This window comes from Rattus norvegicus (genome assembly GCF_036323735.1).
Source record: "Rattus norvegicus strain BN/NHsdMcwi chromosome Y unlocalized genomic scaffold, GRCr8 chrY_unlocalized_4, whole genome shotgun sequence".
In the NCBI taxonomy this organism is placed as follows: domain Eukaryota; kingdom Metazoa; phylum Chordata; class Mammalia; order Rodentia; family Muridae; genus Rattus; species Rattus norvegicus.
Window position 1 is genome coordinate 1,622,159 of NW_026947400.1, and position 20,115 is coordinate 1,642,273.

The following is a 20,115-nucleotide window of genomic DNA, read 5'->3' on the forward strand; positions in this document are numbered from 1 at the left end:
GATTTTCAAAGAATTCTCAACCTACTCCAAAAAAACAGAAAAAGGAGGAAAATGCCAAACTGATTCCATGACACCACTGTCGCCCTGACACCTAAATCGACTCAACAAAGATAGAATTTCAGACGAATTGCCCTTATGAACATTGGTGGAAAAAATACTAGGGAAAATGCTCGAAAATAATATGCAAGGGCATATCAAAACCGCCATTTACTGCGATCATGTAGGCTTTCTCCTGAGGCTTCAGGAGTGGATCAATCTATGAAAACCCATCAAAGTGATCTACCATATAAGCAAACCGAACTGAAAAAAAATATTCTGCCCTCAGCATTTCCCATTAATGTGTGAGGTCCACTTGGAGTTAACTTAGTGGAAGTTACAGATCATTCAATATATATATATATATATATATATATATATATATATATATATATATATATGTGTGTGTGTGTGTGTGTGTGTGTGTGTATGTACATATATAAAATATTCTAATAAGTTAATATTAAATTATTATATACTAACATTATAATAATATAATTAATATTAATATACTATATTAACATTAAATTGTTATGTATCAACATTATGATAATATAAAATAAATATTAATATATTATATTAATATATTAAATTATTATATATAAATATCATGATAAAATATAAATAACATTAATATATTAGTTTAGTATATTATATTATTATATGGTAATAATACTATACCTCTCTTATCCTCTTCTGCCTCTCTACCCAACCCCACCCTCAACCCTCTAGTATCAACTTTCCCCTCTTGCCCCCGTTATAGGCTCTAGCATTTACGGAACAATTAAAATGTACAGAAGGTTCATATGTGATCTCCTTATTCCATGACAGAGGTCTAGTCAGGGGCAACATCCTTTTAGGAAGCAGATAAAAATCAGGATACAAATAACATTTGCTGTGGGAAGATCAAATCCGAATAATGACTTTGCAAATCTATCCAGTGGATTCTGAGAAAATGAGTGATATTCTTTCTAATGACCCAGCTATACTACTCCTGGCCTTATATCTGAAAAGACGTCTGCCATACCGCAAGGACATGTGCTCCATAAGATTTCTAACTGCTTTCTTCATAATGAGCAGAAAATAGAAATAACCCAGAAGCACTTCAACCAAAGAATGGCTACGGAAAATGTGGTTCAATTACACTATGGAATACTATGAATCTTTGAAAATAAGGACATTGTGAAGATGTGGTCAAATACATGGAATGAGAAAGTATTGTTCTGAATGAGGTAACTGAGACCCAAAATACCATGTACATGCTCACTTAAAAGAGGGTATTAGCCATAAAGTACAGAATTCACACATTACAATCTATGGAACCAAAAAAGGCTAAACATGAAGAAAAACCCAAGAAAAATGCTTTAATTTCACTAAGATGGAGGAATAAAATAATGAGAGGAGGCAGATGGAAGGAAAGGAGTGGGTGGCTGTGGGGATGGGAAGGGAAATGGGGTTTGAGAATCATTTCTTGGGAGAGACGAGCAAGAGGGACAGAGGGCCAAGAGAATAAAGAGAAATCAGTGACTGTCCAGGGTGGGTGATATGTCTTTGATTTGCCTGCAATCTGGGATGGGTGAGGCTACCCTGGGGTCCATGAGGTTGACTTTAGCTGAGACTTGTAGCAGTGGGGATACGGATACTGAAATGGTCTCTTTCCATAGCCACGGAGGACCCAAGGTGGAAGGATAAGGACACAAACCCACCCCCAAAATTTTGACCCAGAAATTGCCCTCTCTATTATAGTCACAGGGACAGAGATCGAAGAGGAAATGAGCGAATAGCCAAAGGATAAGTGGCCGGATCAGAGACTTATCCTACGGGCAAATGGGAAACACTTACATTATTAATGGTTCTTTCTTGTGTCTGCAGACGGGAGGTAGCATTATTGTTCTCTGCAAGGCTCCACCGAGCAGCCGACTGACACAGAAGCAGAGGCGCACGGACAAATATCAGATGGAGCTCAGTGAGTCTCACTGAAGAGCTGAGGGAAGGACTGAGAGAGGCAGAGGAGCACAATGGTCTTCACGTGGGTTCACTAAACCCGTCGCCTGTCTGTGGATCCTGTTCTCCTACCCGGGCTGGGTTTTCAGGACCTGGTGGGAGATGATGAACCATGTCGTGCAGAGACTTGATGTGCCAGGGGAGAGGGTGCACTGAGAGGGGTCCTCCACTCTCTCAGAGAAGAAGGGGAGAGGATAGAAAGAGGGACTGTAAATGCTGGGAGCGGGGAGGAGTGTGGTGACAGGGCAGCATTCAGAATGTTACCTGGTGAATAGATGCAACCATTCTAGCAAGGGGCGCAGGCATGACATCATGGAGGTGGGGCATTACATCGTACGGGTAGGACATGACATCATGGAGAGGGGCATGACATCATGGGGGTGGGGGAATGATGTCATAGGGATGGGGCATGATATCATCAAGCTTCAGGGAAAATAGATGAAACTAGAAAAAAAAAAAAAAAGCCCGAGACGGAGCTGAGACATAGAGACACAAACATGGCTGGCGTTTACCTACGGATGGTATCAGTATCAGCTGTGAGTTAAATCGTATTTTATCTACAATCCTCAAATGCAGAGAGGACATAGGAAAGGAGAAGGCCGGTGAGGGGGAAAGCATCGACCTCTCTGAAAGGAAAACTCGAACAGATTCTGTGGGTGAGTGAGGGCGTCTGAGGACAGAAGCAGAGGTTCGGTGGGGAAGATGGAGGGATAGCGCTGTGCAGAGAGAACCTGCCAAAATTAGGGGACATACGGGTTAATGCAGAAACTCGATGCACTGGTTAATTCATGGCATCTAGAAGGCCACCTTCCTGAGGATTTAATCTGATGGAGAATGCAGAGTCGGAACCTGAAATCCTTTGATATCGAGCAAGCAAGACCTCAAGGGTGGGGATGGGGCACATTCAGTGGAGTCTGTGTCTGAGGAGGTCAAATGGAGATCCCTGAACAACAGACTGAGGATGGGACAGAGATTAAAAAGCTCAACCAAATGAGGCCTCCATCAATGTAAATGCACCCGAATACCCCTTCATGCTCTCAAAGGTTTGTGTAGCCCTTGCTCACCCTGAGTAAAATATATGCACACAGCGCTTCCCCGAATAACTTCTAAAAGAGCTGTGACACTGAATTCCTTGGAGGAACCCTAACTTACTTGCAGGCAGACCTAGATTCTGCTGACCGACTGGTTCCTGGGTCCACTTCATCCTTTCATACCTGGTGTGCGCCTGGACACTCTAAGAAGCTTACATCAGAGATGTGTGTGTGTGTGTATATGTATGTGTGTGTGTGTGTGCATGTGTGTTTGTGTGCATGTGTGTGTGTGCATGTGTGTGTGTGTGTGTGCTGTGTGTGTGTGTGCTGTGTGTGTGTGTGTGTGTGTGTGTGTGTGTGTGTGTGTGTGTGTTAGTCATGCATAAGCTAACCATCCTCACACAGACTGTCTGGATTGGTTTTCCATTTGGAAGGTTGGCGAAGATTCTCTTGTCCTAAGAAAAGACCACTCTGGTTCCCAACTCTCTCTGTGAACCCGTGACAGGGTGCGTGATTTTCATGTGTGAGGAAATTTGCTTTCATGGATACAATATGCCTAGAAAAACACGGCTCAACATGATATTTCCTTAGTCCGTGATCCCTCAGGGCATTATTCCATTATTATTATTATTATTATTATTATTATTATTATTATTATTATTGTTACTATTATTATTATTATTATTATTATTATTATTACAGGATTATTCCTTTATATTATAGTCTGCGTTGTTACCAGTCTGCTAAAGTTCAATGATGGCAGAAAGAAAGATTTTGGTTAACGGGGTTCCCATTGGATGGCCATGTTTTCTTCTTGGAACTGAAAGTTTTATTTGCATGCGCCCAAGAGCAAATACATGCAAGTACAGACAGTTTCTTGGTCTTCTACATGAGAGTGACATCCTCACGTAGTCCTCTGATTTACTTGATCTACAGAGAATTTAGATGGGCAATGAAAAGGATGGTGACCAAAGACCCACGGTAGGGAGAAATACGAAACTTTTTCACAACGTTTCAGGCTTTGGGGATTGATAGACATTATACAACCATATTTTCATTCATAGCACGAATAGTCAGAATTATTAGATAACAGAAGGGAGAAAATTTTAACAACATATTTATGCCGGCTAATTTAAATTCCCGTATTTTATCTCTGGAACATTATATATTCTCTTTAAGGTTCTTCTTGAAATTATGAAGAACTGAAAACCGGTATCTGTTTATCTGTTCACATTAATTTTTTTATCTTTATTAACTTGAGTATTTCTTATTTACATTTTGAATGTTATTCCCCTACCTGGTTTCCATGCCAACATCCCCCTAATCCCCCTCTTCTATATGGGTGTTCCCCGCCCCATTCCCCCCAATTTCCGCCCCCGCCCCAACAATCATGTTCACTGGGGTTTCAACCTTGACAGGACCAAGCGCTTCCCCTTATACTAGTGCTCTTACTAGGATATTCATTGCTACCTATGAGGTCAGAGTCTAGGGTCAGTCCATGTGTAGTCCTTAGGGGTAGTGGCTTAGTCCCTGGAAGCTCTGGTTGCTTGACATTGTTGTTCATATGTGGTCTCGAGCCCCTTCAAGGTCTTCCAGTTCTTTCTCTGATTCCTTCATCGTGGGTCCTGATCTCAGGTCAGTGGTTTGCTGCTGGCTTTCACCTCTGTATTTGCTGTATTCTGGCTCTGTCAATCTGGAGAGATCTACATCCAGCTCCTGTCGGCCTGCACTTCTTTGCTTCATCCATCTTGTCTAAAGAGGTGGCTGTATATGTATGGGCCACATGTGGGGTAGGCTCTGATTGGGTGTTCCATCTGTCTCTGTTTTAATCTTAGCCTCTATTCCCTGCCAAGGGTATTCTTGTACCCAATTAAAGAAGGAGTGAAACATTCACATTTTGGTCATCCTTCTTGACTTTCATGTGTTCTGTGCATCTAGGGTAATTCAAGCATTTGGGCTAATAGCCACTTATCTATGAGTGCATACATTATGTGTATTTCTGTGAGTGGTTTACCTCACTCAGGATGATATTTTCCAGTCCATCCATTTGCTTAAGAACTTCATAAAGTCATTGCTTTTGGTAGCTGAGTAATATTCCATTGTGCAGATGTACCACATTTTCTGCATCCATTCCTCAGTTGAAGGGCATTTGGTTCTTTCAAGCTTCTGGCTAGTATAAATAAGGAATTCTTCACTAAACACATCTCTACCCAGACTCTTTTCGGTTGGGAGACCTTTAATGACTGCTTGTATTTCCTTAGGAGTTATGGGGTTGTTTAAATAGTTTACCTGTTCCTGATTTAACTTTGTCAACTGGTATCTGTCTAGAAATTGTCATTTCCTGCAGATTTTTAAGTATTGTTGAATATAGACTTTTGTAGTAGGATCTGAGGTTTTTTTGAATTTCCTCTGATTTTGTAGTTATGTCTCCCTTTTCATTTCTGAGTTTGTTAATTTGGACACACTCCCTGTGTCCTCTCGTTATCCTGCCCAAGAGTTTATCTATCTTGTTGATTTTTCAAAGAACCACCTTTTGGTTCTTTTGATTCTTTCTATGGTCCTCTTTGATTCTACTTGGTTGATTTCAGTTCTGAGTTTGATTATTTCTTGCCTTCTACTCTTCCTGGGTGGATTACCTTCCTTTTTGTTGTAGAACTTTTAAGTGTGCTGTCAAGCTCCTGATTTATGCTCTCTCCTGTTTCTTTCTGCAGGCACTCAGAGCTATGTGTTTTCCTATAAGCACAGCTTTCATTGTGTCCCATAAGTTTGGGTATGTTGTAACTTCATTTTCATTAAATTCTAAGAAGTCTTTCATTTCTTTCCTTATTTCTTCCTTGACCCGGTTATCATTGAGTAAAGCATTGTTTAACTTCCACGTATATGTGGGCATTCTTTCCTTATTGTCATTAAAGACAAGCTTTAGCCCGTGGTGGACTGATATGATGCATGGGATTATTTCTACCTTTCTGTATCTGCTGAGGCCTTTTTTATGACCAATTACGGTCAATTTTGGAGAAAGTGCAATGAGGTGGTGAGTACCTTTTGCTTTAGGATAAAATTTTCTGTAATTATCTGTTAAGTCCATTTGATTCATGACTTCTCTTAGTTTGTCTATGTCTCTGTTTAATTTCTGTTTCCATTATCTTTCCATTGATGAGAGTGGGCTGTAGAAATCACCTACTCTTATTGTGTGAGGTGCAATGTATGCTTTGAGATTTAGTAAGGTTTCTTTTATTTATGCTGATTCCCTTTTATTTGGAGCATAGATATTTATGATTTAGAGTTCATCTTGGTGAATTATTGCTTTGATGAATATGAGGTCTCCTTCCTTATCTTTTTAGATCACTTTTGGCTGAAAGTCGATTTTATTTGATATTAGAAAGACTACTCCAGTTTGCTTCTTCAGACCATTTGCTTGGAAAGTTGTTTTCCAGCTTTTCACTCTGAGGTAATGTCGGTCTTTTTCTCTGAGTAGTGTTCCCTGTAGTGCAAAATGCTGGGTCCTCATTCAATATCCAGTTTGTTAATCTGTGTTTTTTTAGTGGGGAATAGAGTTCCTTGATATTTAGAGTTATTTAGGAATAGTGATGGTTGCTTTCTGTTATTTTCGTAATTTGAGGTTAGTTTGTGTTTGTGTGCTTCTCTTCTCTGATTTGTTGTGAAAAGTTTAATTTCTTTCCTTATCTATGGTTTTACTTGCCATCATGTGTTGGACTTTGCCATTTATTATCCTTTGTAGGACTGGATACGTAGAACGATATTATGTATATTTGGTTTTGTCATGGAATATCTTGGTTTCTCTATCTATTTTAATTGACAGTTTTTCAGGACACAGTAACATGGGCTGGCATTTGTTTCTTTTAGGATCTGTGTGTCATCTGTCAAGGCTGTTCTAGCTTTCATAGACTCTGATGAGAAGTCTGGTGTAATTCTGATAGGTTTGCCTTTATATGTTATTTGACCTTTTCCTTTACTGCTTTTAATATTTTTGTTTGTTTTTTGCATTTGGTTTTTTTCTCTATTATGTGAGGGGAGGATTTTATTTTCTGGTCCAATCTATTTAGAGTTCTTTAGGCTTCTTATCTGTTCATGGGCATCTCTTTCTTTAGGTTAGGGAGTTTTCTACTATGATTTTGTTGAAGATATTACTGTCCCTAGATGCTGGCAGTCTTCACTCTCTTCTATACCTGTGATCCTTAGGTTTGAGCTTCTTATTGTTTCCTGGATTTCCTGTATGTTTTGGGCTAGGACCTTTTTCTGTTTTATATTTTCTTTGACAGTTGTGTGTATGTTTTCTATGGAATCTTCTGCTCCTGAGATTCTGTCTTCTATCTCTTGTATCCTGTTTGTGATTCATGCATCTATGACTACTGTTCTCTACCCTTGGTTTTCATTCTCAGGGTTGTCTCCCTTCCTGCTTTCTTTATTGTTTCTATTTCCATTTTTACTCCTGGATGGTTTTGTTTATTTCCTTCTCCTGTTTTGTTGTTTTTCCAGTAGTTCTTTAAGGTATTTTTGTGTTTCCTCTTTAAGAGATTCTAGTTGTTTACTTCTGTTGTCCTGTATTTTATTAAAGGATTTATTTATGACCTTCTTATCATCCTAAATTGTCATGATAAAATGAGATTTTAAATCTAGATCTTCATTTTCTGGTGTGTTTGAATATCCAGTGTTTGCTTTGGTGGGAGAATTGGTCTCTGATGAGCCAAAGCATTCTTCATTTCTTTTGCTTGCTTTCCTGTGCTCTCCTCTCACCATCAGGTTGTCTCTGGAGTTAGCTTGCCTAATTCTTTCTGACAGGGGCTTGACCATCTTGTAGTCTCATTTGTCAGGACTGCTGTAGACTTGTTTCCTGTTTTCTTTTAGCCAGTTACGGGAACAGAGTATTCTGCTCTCAGTCGAGTAGTTTCTCCTGTCCACTGGCTTTCAGTCATCCCTGTGGTTAGGAACAAGCAGGACCTTCACCTATTTCTCTTAGATTCCTCTGTGGGGGTGTTGCACAGATGGCCCAAGGGGTTTTCCTGTTGAGTCAGGAATCTGGGCAGAGAATAGTCTCCTCTGGTTTCCCAGGAGTGTCTGCTCCTCTGAAATTCTAGTTCCCCCACCCTCAGGATTTGGATGAAAGAGCTGTTTGAACAGTTCAGTTCAGATCCAGGCACAGTCTGTAACATGGTGGTCCTGCAGCTTTACTCCTCCTATATTCCGGTGTCCAGGTGTCCAGAGGCACTATGAAGGATCCTCTTGGGCCAGAGATGTGGGCAATGTTGGGCAAAAATTTCAGTCTCTCCTTCCCTGTAGTCTCAGTATAGCCTACAGTCCTGGGTGATCAGCTCTCTCTCCCACAGCATCTAGGAGCAGGGAGTTCTGGGTTAGGATCAACAAACTGGAAACTGGAACTGCCTGGTCCCAATGGAAATACGGTCTTTTTGTGTTCTGAGTCCATCAGGCAGTACAGTTGGAGCACAAATGTTGGTTTTCATCAGGCACAAAAGAGCCAAGTTTATCACAACACACAGTCAATGAGCCATGCAAACTCCGTATTAATACAATGTGCAGAGGAGATAAATCATCTCCTACCTACTCAAGGGATTCTAGGTCATTCTTTCAAAAAAGGAGAGGCTCCAAAATTTTCCAGATATACATCAGAGATGCTAGAATTTCCCAAAACTGAGCAGGATTCTCTGAGTAGTACTCTATCTCATAAAGAGTCTGTGGAACGAGAAATATCTACTAAAGGAGTTCTACCCACAGCCACATCTAGAGAAACGTCTTGTGGATGTGACACATGTACAAAAGATGTTCTAGGACATATTCCTTCTGTAGAGAAGGTTATGGATCCAAGCGTAGGTGAACGTGGAGTAGGGGAACATGATATGCAAACACCAGTGTCTGTACCATCCTCGGCAACTGAGGAAAGTGATTCCTTGGATTCCATTTGTGTAAAAGAATGCATACGACCTCCGCAAATTTCACAGGAGGCTATGGGAACTTCCTTATCGCCTCAAGGTCAGCCATCTTCCCCAACTACAGAAGATGGTACACTCTTCCAACTATGCACAAAGGGTTTCCAGTCCTACTTTATACCCACAATCAGTCCCAGGCTCTGATTTTACCTAATACCTCAAAGGCTCTGGATTTTATCTAAACTTCTGAAGGGGCCTTCGAACCTGTTTTGCCTATCAAGGAGGCTAGGGAACCTCACACTTCTATATGAAAGTCTGTTTCTTCTTCTCCAGCAGAAGAAATTTTTCTTGGAACTTCCTCAATTACACAACTATATCTAGAAACATCCTTATCTGTTCATGAGGCTCTCAGCCATCTCACATATATCCATGATGCTCTAGGAGAGGTCACATCTTCAGAGGTATCTCTAATACCTAAGCCCCATTCTGACGTCAGTCAGGATTTCTAAACATATACATGGTACATTAAGACCTTCCTCACCTGAGAAGGATATCTTAGGATCTACTACATCTGAACAGCATGCTTTACAACTATCCCATGTACCCAAGTAGATTTCTTTCACATGTCCTCTCTGGAGAGAAATAGTCGACATTCTCCCTCTACAAAAATGTGCCACAGGCATCCAGTTTCTAGAAACAAAGGGTTAAGATTTGATCCTTCTGATGGAGTCTTGAGAAATTTCTCCTCTAAGGAAGACAGTTTCAACCTTCCCCCTTCTGCCAAAAGGGATCTTGTGACTTCTTCTGCAAAAGAGACACCAAAAGCTACAACTACTCCTTAGGTGAGTCCCACACCTTCTCTATCTGTCCAAAGGGCCTTGGAATATTCAAAAAATGACGAAGGAAATGTGTAAAGTTAACAATGCTTTCAAGGGAATGCTGGACATCCCATGTCGTCCAAAGATGCTCAAAGTGATTTTTCATTGTGCAAATTAGACTTAAAAATGCAAAACTATTTTTTTTATATTTCCAAAGGTCTGAGGGAAAGTCCACATCGAAAAAAAAATCCTTTGGACCTTATGCAATCATTAGGCCAAGTATATCAGAAAAATTCCATGTCTTCTAAAACATCTAAAAATCAATCTGGCTCTATCACTCTTCCTGGTAAACATGTACCATAAGACATACAATCCCCAGGACAATTGAATCTAAAAAGGGGTACCTAGAAACTTTACCATCTGCCCAAATTTCTTTAGGATTTTAAGCAACTTCTCCAAGAGCTCGGTACACCTAGAAAACAAAAGAACTAAAGTCATCGTCACAGGGAATTTTCCCAAGAACCACATATTTCTTCTTTTATGTTATACAAAGAAAGAGGGCCTGCTTCCTTCTCCCCATCTCTGATGTCTTCATCCTATTTGTTCTCCCTCCCAAATGGATCTTTACTCTGAAGAAGAGGCCAATTAGTAAACCATAGATATAAGGAAGGAATATCTGAGAGGCAGTGGCTGTCAAGACAACACTTGTGACATCACAGAAGAAGCTACGCCTCTCCAGGATACAACAGATTTTTCAGAGAGGGCCTAATGGTGATGTCACTGAGAACTGCTATGGCCTACCTGCTGAACAGATCTCCTTACAATGACCAGATTCAGGGGTGCCGTGTCCAGGAGTGTCTCCTTTGATACAGTAGAAATCTTTTTATCCTACATCACTCTAAAGCTACAGACTTCTCTCTGCTTCATTAGTGATTACATGCTCTGAATGAACAAAGTTAGTCAGGGGCTGGGCATGGGTAGAAAAGATCTAGGAACATGGAGAGGAGGAGTTCCTTCTGGAGATTAATTTTATTCCCAGGTATATTCCTCTGACATAAAGTTAAATTCCCTAAGTGTCCTCGTTTTCCAAGTTCCAGTATTTTCCCTACAGACCTTTAATTGAGTGAATATTGTACTACATTTTCTGATTGTACATTCATTGATAGGGGACATTACATATGATCCTGCATGTGTACTAAAAATTTTCATTTTTCCAATTCCATTTTATGCAATAAATTTGGATACAAAAGGGGACCAGCTATAGAGTGAATATAATAGTGTAAATATTGTGTATGTCCTTCAAATGATGAACTCCCAAATCCTTATTTTATCCATAAATAACCAGACATTAGTTAAGCAAAGGATAACATGGACTATATAATGCAGTTTGTAGTTCTATTAGATATCAGTTCTCTAATATCAACCTTCCTGTGTTCCCAGGGAAACACATGAGGTTTTTGGATGTTTTATCATGATTCTTTACCAGGACAAACATCAGTTTCTGGGTGATGGTCAGCTAGAAGAATGGCTTCAGGTCCAGTGAAACCTCAACTTCCATAGGTTATAAGAACAGGAAGGACTCTATTTGGCCTTGTCATTTGTGGATCCTATATTCTTGACCTAGTTACACAGAATACAAGTAAATATTCCATCAAAATTCTTAGTAGTAGGAGCTACCAAAGCATATATATATCAAGCACCAAAACTAGATAGGATTGTTGAAGCTAAGAAGCTCATGCTGCCAGGAACTGGACATAGATCTTTCATGAGAAACACAGCCAGAGCATGTCAAATACAGAAGTGAATGCTAGTGGCAAACCAGGGAACTGAAAATGAACCTCATGTTTGTAGATGTTTAGAAAAGATTACAAGAGCTGAATGGACTTTCAACTCCCATACGAACAACAATTCAACTAAGCAGAGCTTTCTGGTACTAAACCAATATTCAAAGACTGTGTATGAACAGGCCTATGGCTCCAAATGCATAGGTAGAAGAGGATGGCCTTGTTGGGCCCCAATGGAAGGAGAAACCCTTGCTCCTCCTTAGGTTTGCCTCCCAGTTCAAGGGAATGTCAAAGGGAAGTAAGAGGAGTTATGGAAGAAGGTTAGTGGGACTGTTTAGGGATCTCATGGACAGGAACCAGGGAAATAATATTTGAAATGTAAATATAAAAATATCCAATTAGAAAAAGCAATAAAAATTGCTAAAAAATGAGAGAAAAAAAGAAAAGTTAACTGCCTGCTAATCACACCTATTGACTCAGAAATCTAAAGGTGTAATTGTCAGGGAATATTGTCTGAATAATACTAGTGGAAAGACTGAGATGATGAAGACTCAACTGGAAACACTTCTCTCTCCCAGATACCAGTGACAGACCCAAACTGTACTACAGGAATCCAAAAAAGGAGGAGTGTACTCTGAACTGAGGACACCATACTTGTCTTTCCCTTCTTCCTTAGGACCTTTCTCTTCTGAGAAAAATTATGAAACCCATGAGCTCTCAGGAAACAACTGGGCGTTTTCCAATACCTGGCTTTTGGAATAAAGAAATTAATGATTTAAACTCTCCGAATTCAAGGAACCATAGCAAGCAGGTATGTCCAGATGCTTCTGGGAGGCTCTCAGTCCCATGTGTAGAGAGCTCAGATAAAGGCTATTTTTCAGTAAACCCACTCAACCCTAATCAGGGCTCACTCAGTTTCCAATGGACCAAGTATTTCTTCCTTTTTTATACAAATACAGAAGACCAACTTCTTTCTCCCCATCACTGTTCTTTTTACCCTCTTTCTTCTCACTCCCTAATGGCTATTTGCTCTGTATTAGAGGACATTTAGTAAACCATAGAATTACTGAAGGAATATCTGAGAGGCAGTTGCTGTCAGGACAAAACTTGTGACATCACAGATGAGGCTAGGGCTCTCCAGGTTACAAGAGATTTTTCAGGCATGGGCTAATGATGATGTAACTGAGAGCTGCCATGGCCTAACTTCTGAGCACCTTTCCTTACATTGACCAGATTCGAGAGTGCCTTTTCCAGGAGTGTCTCCTGTGATACAGTGGAAAAATTTATGTACTCCATTTCTCTAAATATAGAGACTTCTCTCTGCTTCACTTGTGGTTACATGTTCTGAATGGAGAAATTTAGACAGGGGCTTGGCATGGGTAGTAAAGATTTTGGAATATGGAGTGTAGTAGATTCCTCAAGGGAATATTTTTATTCTCTATGTCACAGGTTTTTTCCTGTGACATACAGTTCAATTTTCTAGGTTTTCTCTGTTTCCCAAACTCTAGTATTTTCCCTACAGACCTTTAATTTAATGAATATTGTATTTCTAGTTCTTATTGTAAATTCCTTGAAAAGCGACTGTAGGCAGCTGTGATGTGCCCAGGCTCAAAGTTGGCAGTTGTTTCTGCATTCCACCCTCCCAATGGTGAGCTCTCCTTTCACTAAACTATTCCTTATTTGGCTATATGCCTGCCTGGCCTGCTGGCTTCTGCATAGTGACAGCATATCTGCATGACGCACGTGGCTTATTAGGATTGGGCAGTGCTAGCTATTTAAGTGTGGTGTGTGGGTTCCCTGGGGTCAGAAGATTGTATCAAAGTTCCTAAGTAAAACTGCTTGAAGAAGATCTTCACTATTCGTGTCTTCCTTGCTGGTCGAGGTTGGACACAGCAAGTGGTGGCCCGTATGGGACCTCCTGATATCAGAACTTCATGCAGTCAGGGCAGCGCTGGAAAGTTCCCAAGGTAAGATGGGACCATAACGACCCTGGGATATAAGTGGCTATAAATATTCAGTGTAGTTACCAAGAAAGTTCTCGGTAGCAGCGAACCGAAATTAGGAAGACACTTGGTGAATTTAGCCATAGCAGGGTAGAAAGATTTTGTCATGAGGACCTCACAGTCTCATCCAATTTTTCTGGCTCTTCAAGAGCTGTTTGAGCATAAGAAACTAAAAATAAAAAGGAGCATTAGTAGAGAGATTTTTGCGTGAATGGGATGTCATTGCCCCCTGGTTCTCAGTCTCTGGTAATCTTACTGTGGAAGTTGCGAAAAATTAGGGAAAGACCTTGATTTTGCATGGGAACAGGGGATGAAAAGACCTGGGGTCCATCCAGTGTGGCCCTTAGTGCGTAGTTGTCTTGAGGATCAAAAATGTTGTCAGGCAACTATGGAGAAGGGGCAAGCTGCCCAAGAAATGCATCAAAATGAGAGGACAGAAAAGCAGGGAAGCGTAAAGGAGACAGACTCAGAAAAGACAGATACAGAGGAAGAAACAGACAAAACAGATTCAGAAGAAGAGTTACAAGAGTTGATAGATCAAATGCGGAAACAGTCTCTAAGGAATAGACAGAACAAGAAAAGGAAAAGGCCTAAAATGGTGGAGGAACTTCCTGTGTGGTTCCCCTCAGCTGCTCCTCCCTGCAATGTTGTAGAGGGAGGAAGTAGAGTTTCGCGTGCAGGGAGCCCTCCTGTGGTGAACAACAGTACTGTGCATGTGCAGGCTTTGCACCAGGCATCAGTTGGCCAGTAATATGCTAATGAGGGAGCAGCACCATGCTAATGAGGTATTCATGCTCCGCCAATCCCCGAAGTACAATTAGCAAAGTCTCAGCTGCTGTCTATATAAGGCGAGCATTCTTGCTGCTTGAGGTCTCCCTGTCCCTGTTCAAGAGAGCTGTACAGTAAAGGCTTGTTCGCAGAAGAATCCTGTTGCCACACGTCGTTCTTGCTGGTGAGAAATTGGGCGCGTGACAAATGGGTAGTAAATTCTGCCCAGAAGTGTGGAAGCCAATCCACACAGAACTGCATCTGGTCTATCCTGTTTATGTGGATGATAATCAACAAAGGTATCATGAGCCTTTAGACTTTAAGGTGATCAAGTCCCTGTAAAATCAGTCAGGACATATTGCATTATGGCCTCATTTACCATAACTCAGGTTGAGGTCTTATACAGATTTTGCATGACTCCTAGTGATTGGAGTAAACTTCCTTAGGCCTGTCTTATTCTGGGACAGTATTTGAACTGGAGAGCTTTTCTTATTGAGTTTGCCAATGAACAGGCTGCTGCTAACTTGGTAGCGAGGGGGCGGGGGAGGCTGCCTAGGATAGAGATATGCTGCTAGGTTAGGGACACTCTGCAAATGCTCAGACAGGTTATCCAGGACAGGTTTACCAGCAGATTAATGAGGTTGCAACAAATGCATTGAAATCCTTACCTAGTAAGGGAGAAGTAAGTAGAAACCTCATCAAGATCCTTCAAGGACCTATGGAGCCATTCTCTGACTTTGTAGCCCAATTAGTGGTAGCAGCAGGTAGAGACTTTGGCGACCCCATTATGATTATGCCCTTAACTAAACAATTGGCCTATGAGCTTTGCACAAAGGAATGTCGAGCCGCTATCACTCCTTACAAGAATAAGGGACTTGAAGCTTGGAACAAGGTCTGTAGAGATATAGGGGGATCTTTGACTAATGCTGGACTTGCAGCTGCTGTTATGCAGATGATGCAGAGAAAAGGAGGACGCTCAGGAATGTGTGTTAAGTGTGATCAACAGGGGCACCTCAAAAGGCAATGTCCAGAAAGGAGAAGTCTCTTCAGTACAAGAAGTGGCCAACGACCAAGGCAAAAAGGGTCGTGCCAAGTGCAAAAAGGGGAACCATTGCACTCATGAGTGCCACTCGGTAAAAGACATCAATGGGCAGCCTCTTAGCTCGGGTTTTGGTGGAGCAGGTCCAAAAAATGGAGAGCCACGTCCACGACCCTAGGGCCCACAAATATATGTGCCAGTCGAGAATTAGGATGTAGAACCGAGTCACGAGAGATGGTCATCCCTTCGCCATCTGAGGGGCCAAGGAGAGCCACTAAAGGCTCTGCAGGACTGGACATCTGGTCCACTGCCAGACTCGTACTAACTCCTTGGATGGGTGTACAGTTGATAGAAACTGATTTAAACGTCCCCTTGAACTTGGCACAGTATGGTTACTTATAGGGAAATCATCTACGGCTTTAACAGGACTACATGTCCATCCAGGAGTTATTGACCCAGATTATACTGGGGTAGTCAAGAACATGGTAGAATCACTGAAAGAGATTACTGCCATTTCCCCTGGGGACAGAATAGCCAAACTATTACTTTGCCTAGGCTTCATGGAAGTTTTGCAGCCCAGTCTAGAGGGAGAGGAGAGAATGGTTTCAGCTCCGACCTTACATTTCTAGCCTTGGGTTTAAACCAACGCCCAGTAATGGAGCTAAGGGTAGAAGGAAAAAGGATCCTAGGACTGTTGGATACAGTGCCCAATAGAAGTATAATAGCTAAGAAAGTTTGGCCCTCTGGATGGCCAGTACAGGTCTCATATCAAACATTACAATGTCTCCATTAAGCATGAGCTCCTGATATGAGCGCAAGACAATTGAGTTGGAGAGATCAGGAAGGGCATTCGGGAGTTATGCAACCCTATGTGTTTGATTTGCCCATTTCCCTTTGAGGGAGAGATTTGCTGAAATATATGGGTTTCAAATTGAACACTGAGTATTCTGAAACTTCACAAAAGATTATGAAACATATGGGTTATATTCCCAGTAAGGGAATAGGGAAATATTTGCAGGGTAGGACTAACCCTATAACTGCCCAAAAGAGAGAAAAGGATCAGGACTTGGGTTTTTTCCTTGGGGCTGCTGAGTAAGGGTTTCCATTACCTGGAAAACAGAGGAGCCAGTGTGGGTTCTTCAGTGACTGCTTTCTTCTGAGAAGCTTGCCACAGCTAAAGCTGACTATGAAGCATATAAAACCATCAGTATCATATTGGAATACCCCAATATATGTGATATAAGAAGTCAGGGAATGATGATGCATGATTTACAAGTTAATAATCAACAGTTGCAAATCATGAGCCCAGTGCAACGTGGGCTTCCTCTTTTATCCTCTCTGCCAGCCTGTTGACCTGCTGTACTGATTGATATAAAAGATTGCTTTTTCTCCATACCTCTTTGTCCAAGGGATAGTGAAAGATTTGCTTTTACTGTTCCATCATGCAAACATGAAGAACCTGATCAAAAATATGAATCAGTAGTTATACTACAGGGTATGCCAAATAGCCCTTCTATATGTCAACTTTTTCTGGCAATGCCATCACCCCAATTAGACAGAAGTTTCATGCACCTCATATTATGGATGATATCCTTTTAACTGCAAAGAATGAAGAGATTTTAGATTTATCATATGGAAATTTAGTTAAATTGCTAGAAGGTAGGGGATTGATTATTGCCCCGGAAAAGGTACAAAAGGGCAATCTTGTAAATTATTTAAGAGCAAAATTAAGTCCTTTTATCATTATTCCCCAGGAGGATGAATGGAGGAAAGATAATCTTAATACTTAATGATTTTTAAAAATTATTAGGAGGTATTAATTGGGTCAGATGTTATTTAAATTTACCAAATTATGTATTAAAACCATTTTATAATACTTTAGTTGGGGATTCGGCCTTGGTTCTCATAGACAATTGACAGATGAAGCAAGGAGAGCTTTAAAGAAGGTTGAAAAAGGATTACAAGGCACAATTTTACATCGATGGAAGGAGGGTGCAGACATTGTGCTATGAATTCTAGCCACCTACATGCAGCCCACAGAATTGTTGTGCCAAGATGGCCCTCTGCTTTGTTTTTATCCCAAGGCTTCTCCAGCTAGATCAGTAGAGTATTATCCTACAGCAGTTACAGAATTAGGCCTGTATGGGATCCAAAAGTGCATACAATTTTTTGGTGTTTCCCTAATCTCGATCATAGTGCCCTATACAGGTCAGCAGATGAAGATCTTGTGTGGCACTGTGGGTGATTGCGCTATATTATGCTGTGGATTCCATGGAGAGATAGATAATCATTATCCAAAACATTCTTTGCTATCCTTCTTTAAAGAACATCCCATATTCTTTCTAAGGTTACTTCCAGTACTTCTATACAGGGGGCACCAAACATTTTTACAGATGGATCCAAAAAATGGTTGTGGAGCTTATATGATTAACCATCAAGAGCCAATTTTGTGTCAATATCATCCCAGCTCTCCACAAATAATTGAACTCAAGATTGTGCAGGAAGTGTATAAAAATTGTTCCTTTGCCTTTAATTTGCTCTCTGATTCATCATATTTGTTAATGCAGTTAAGATTTTAGAAGTGGTTAGCCCTATTAAAATTAGCAGCACGGTATGCCAGCTGCTGAGGGAACTTCAGGAATTGATCTGAAAAGAGGTCAAGATTTTTGTCTAACAATGAAATGATCTTGTGTATAGATGGACCCAAATGGAGTTCATCTTCTTAAGCTCATCATTGGATCAAGCTGGACAGTTTCATCAACAATTTCATGTGCCTACTAAGACCTTAGAACAGAAGTTTCATCTGTCTTGAGCAGATGCTCGACAGATAGTTTTAGGATGTCAACAGTGTATCACTTTTCACGATTCCCCAGGTGTAGGGGTTAATCCTAGAGGCCTTTTGCCCCTAAAGATTTGGCAAATGGATGTAACTCACATATCTGGATTTGGGACTCTAAAATGCATTCATGTTTCTGTGGATACTTGTTCAGGTGTCATTCATGCTACCCCTATGAGTAGAGAAAAGCCACGCAATGTTATTGGACACTTCCTATAAGCCTGGGCTGTTTGGAAAAAGCCTTGACACTTAAAAACTGATAATGACCCAGCTTAAACTGCTATATCTTTCAAATCCTTTTGTAAACAGATGGATATGCAGTTGACCCATGGCCTGCCTTATAATCTCCAATGTCAAGGTATTGTTGAGCAAGCATATCGTACCTTGAAGGAATGCGTGATTAAACAAATAGGGGGAATAGGCCATGGTAGAACCACCAGGGAACAGATATCCTTAGCCCCTTTTACTCTTAATTTTTTAATATTGGATTATGATGGCCTATCTGCCACTGACAGACATCAGTGTCGGGTGGGCATGTTGAAAGGTTACGTGAAATGGAAAGACATGATCACTGGCTTATGACATTGGCCAGATCCCGTGTTGTCATGGGCAAGAGGGTCTCTTTGTGTGTTTCCTCAGGACCGGCAAGATCCGTTGTGGGTCGCTGAAAGATTGACCAGGAGGTACAACAAGAATGAAGATCCTGCTGCTGCTGACACTTCTTGGTGTGACCCAAATGGTGGTCCAAATGGAACCCCTGTGGGGGATACTATTGGTGTTCCGGAGACTCATGCCGATACGTCATGACTTTTAAATCCACTCATCTAATTTTTCTAAAAAGTTGTCAAGTTATCTTCTAGGAAATTGGACAGGAGAATTCGATTTCTTAATGGTTCAGCTATGTGCAGCCATCGTGATGGTGAACTCCACACGTGCATATGCTAGACTGGCTACGGGATTGTCATTTTGGATTGAGGCTGCTATGAATCATCTGAGGGAGTGGGAGGGTATGGGAACCCTAGTTGGATTCTTGCTGCTGGTCTGCCTAGTGTGCCTGTGTTGTCTCTGTAGAATGAGGTTTGTTCAGAGGCGGCACGCTGTTATGGTGGTACAGGTATTTGCAGCAATTGAAGCAGGACAGTCCCCTCAAGCCTGGCTTAAGGTTATTCAGAAGACCTTGTTGTACCTCAGGCATGAGTATGTGTGAGTGACCCTCCCCAGTTATGGGCAACCTCTCTTCTAGCTAAGGAACTTGGTGGGCAAAGAGGTGTCCTAAGACTGGTTTAATGAAGGGATGATCCTAAGACAGGGGGGGTCACCACGCTCAGTGGTGCCTTTGCCTGCTTGGTTAATTAAACAAAAAGGTGGAACTATAGGCGGCTGTGACGTGACAGGCGTCAAAGATCGAGCTGGTTCCACTTTCCACCCTCCGAACAGTGTGCGCTCCTTGTAGTAAGCAAGTCCTTATTTGGCTATACCTGCCTGGCTTGCTAGCTTCCGCATAGTGATAGCCTGTCTGCATGACCCAGATAGCTTGCTGGGATTAGCCAGCACTAGCTATTTAAGTGTTCTCCGGGGGTCCCCCGGGGTCAGAAGATTGTTTCAAGGTTCCTGAGTAAAACTGCTTGAAGAAGATCTTCATTGGTCATATCTTTTTTGCTGGTCGAGGTTGGGCATGACAAGGGACTTGGTAAATATTCCTCAATGTGTACTCAAAAATTTTGTTTTCCAATTCCATTCTCTGCAATGATTTTGGTCACAAAGTGGGCCCAGGTATAGAGTGAGTATAAAAAGTTTAAAACTGTGTACCTACTTCAAGTGATAAATTCCCAAATTCTTATTTTATTGAAAAATTACCAGACATCAGGAAAGCAAAGGACAACATGGACTATT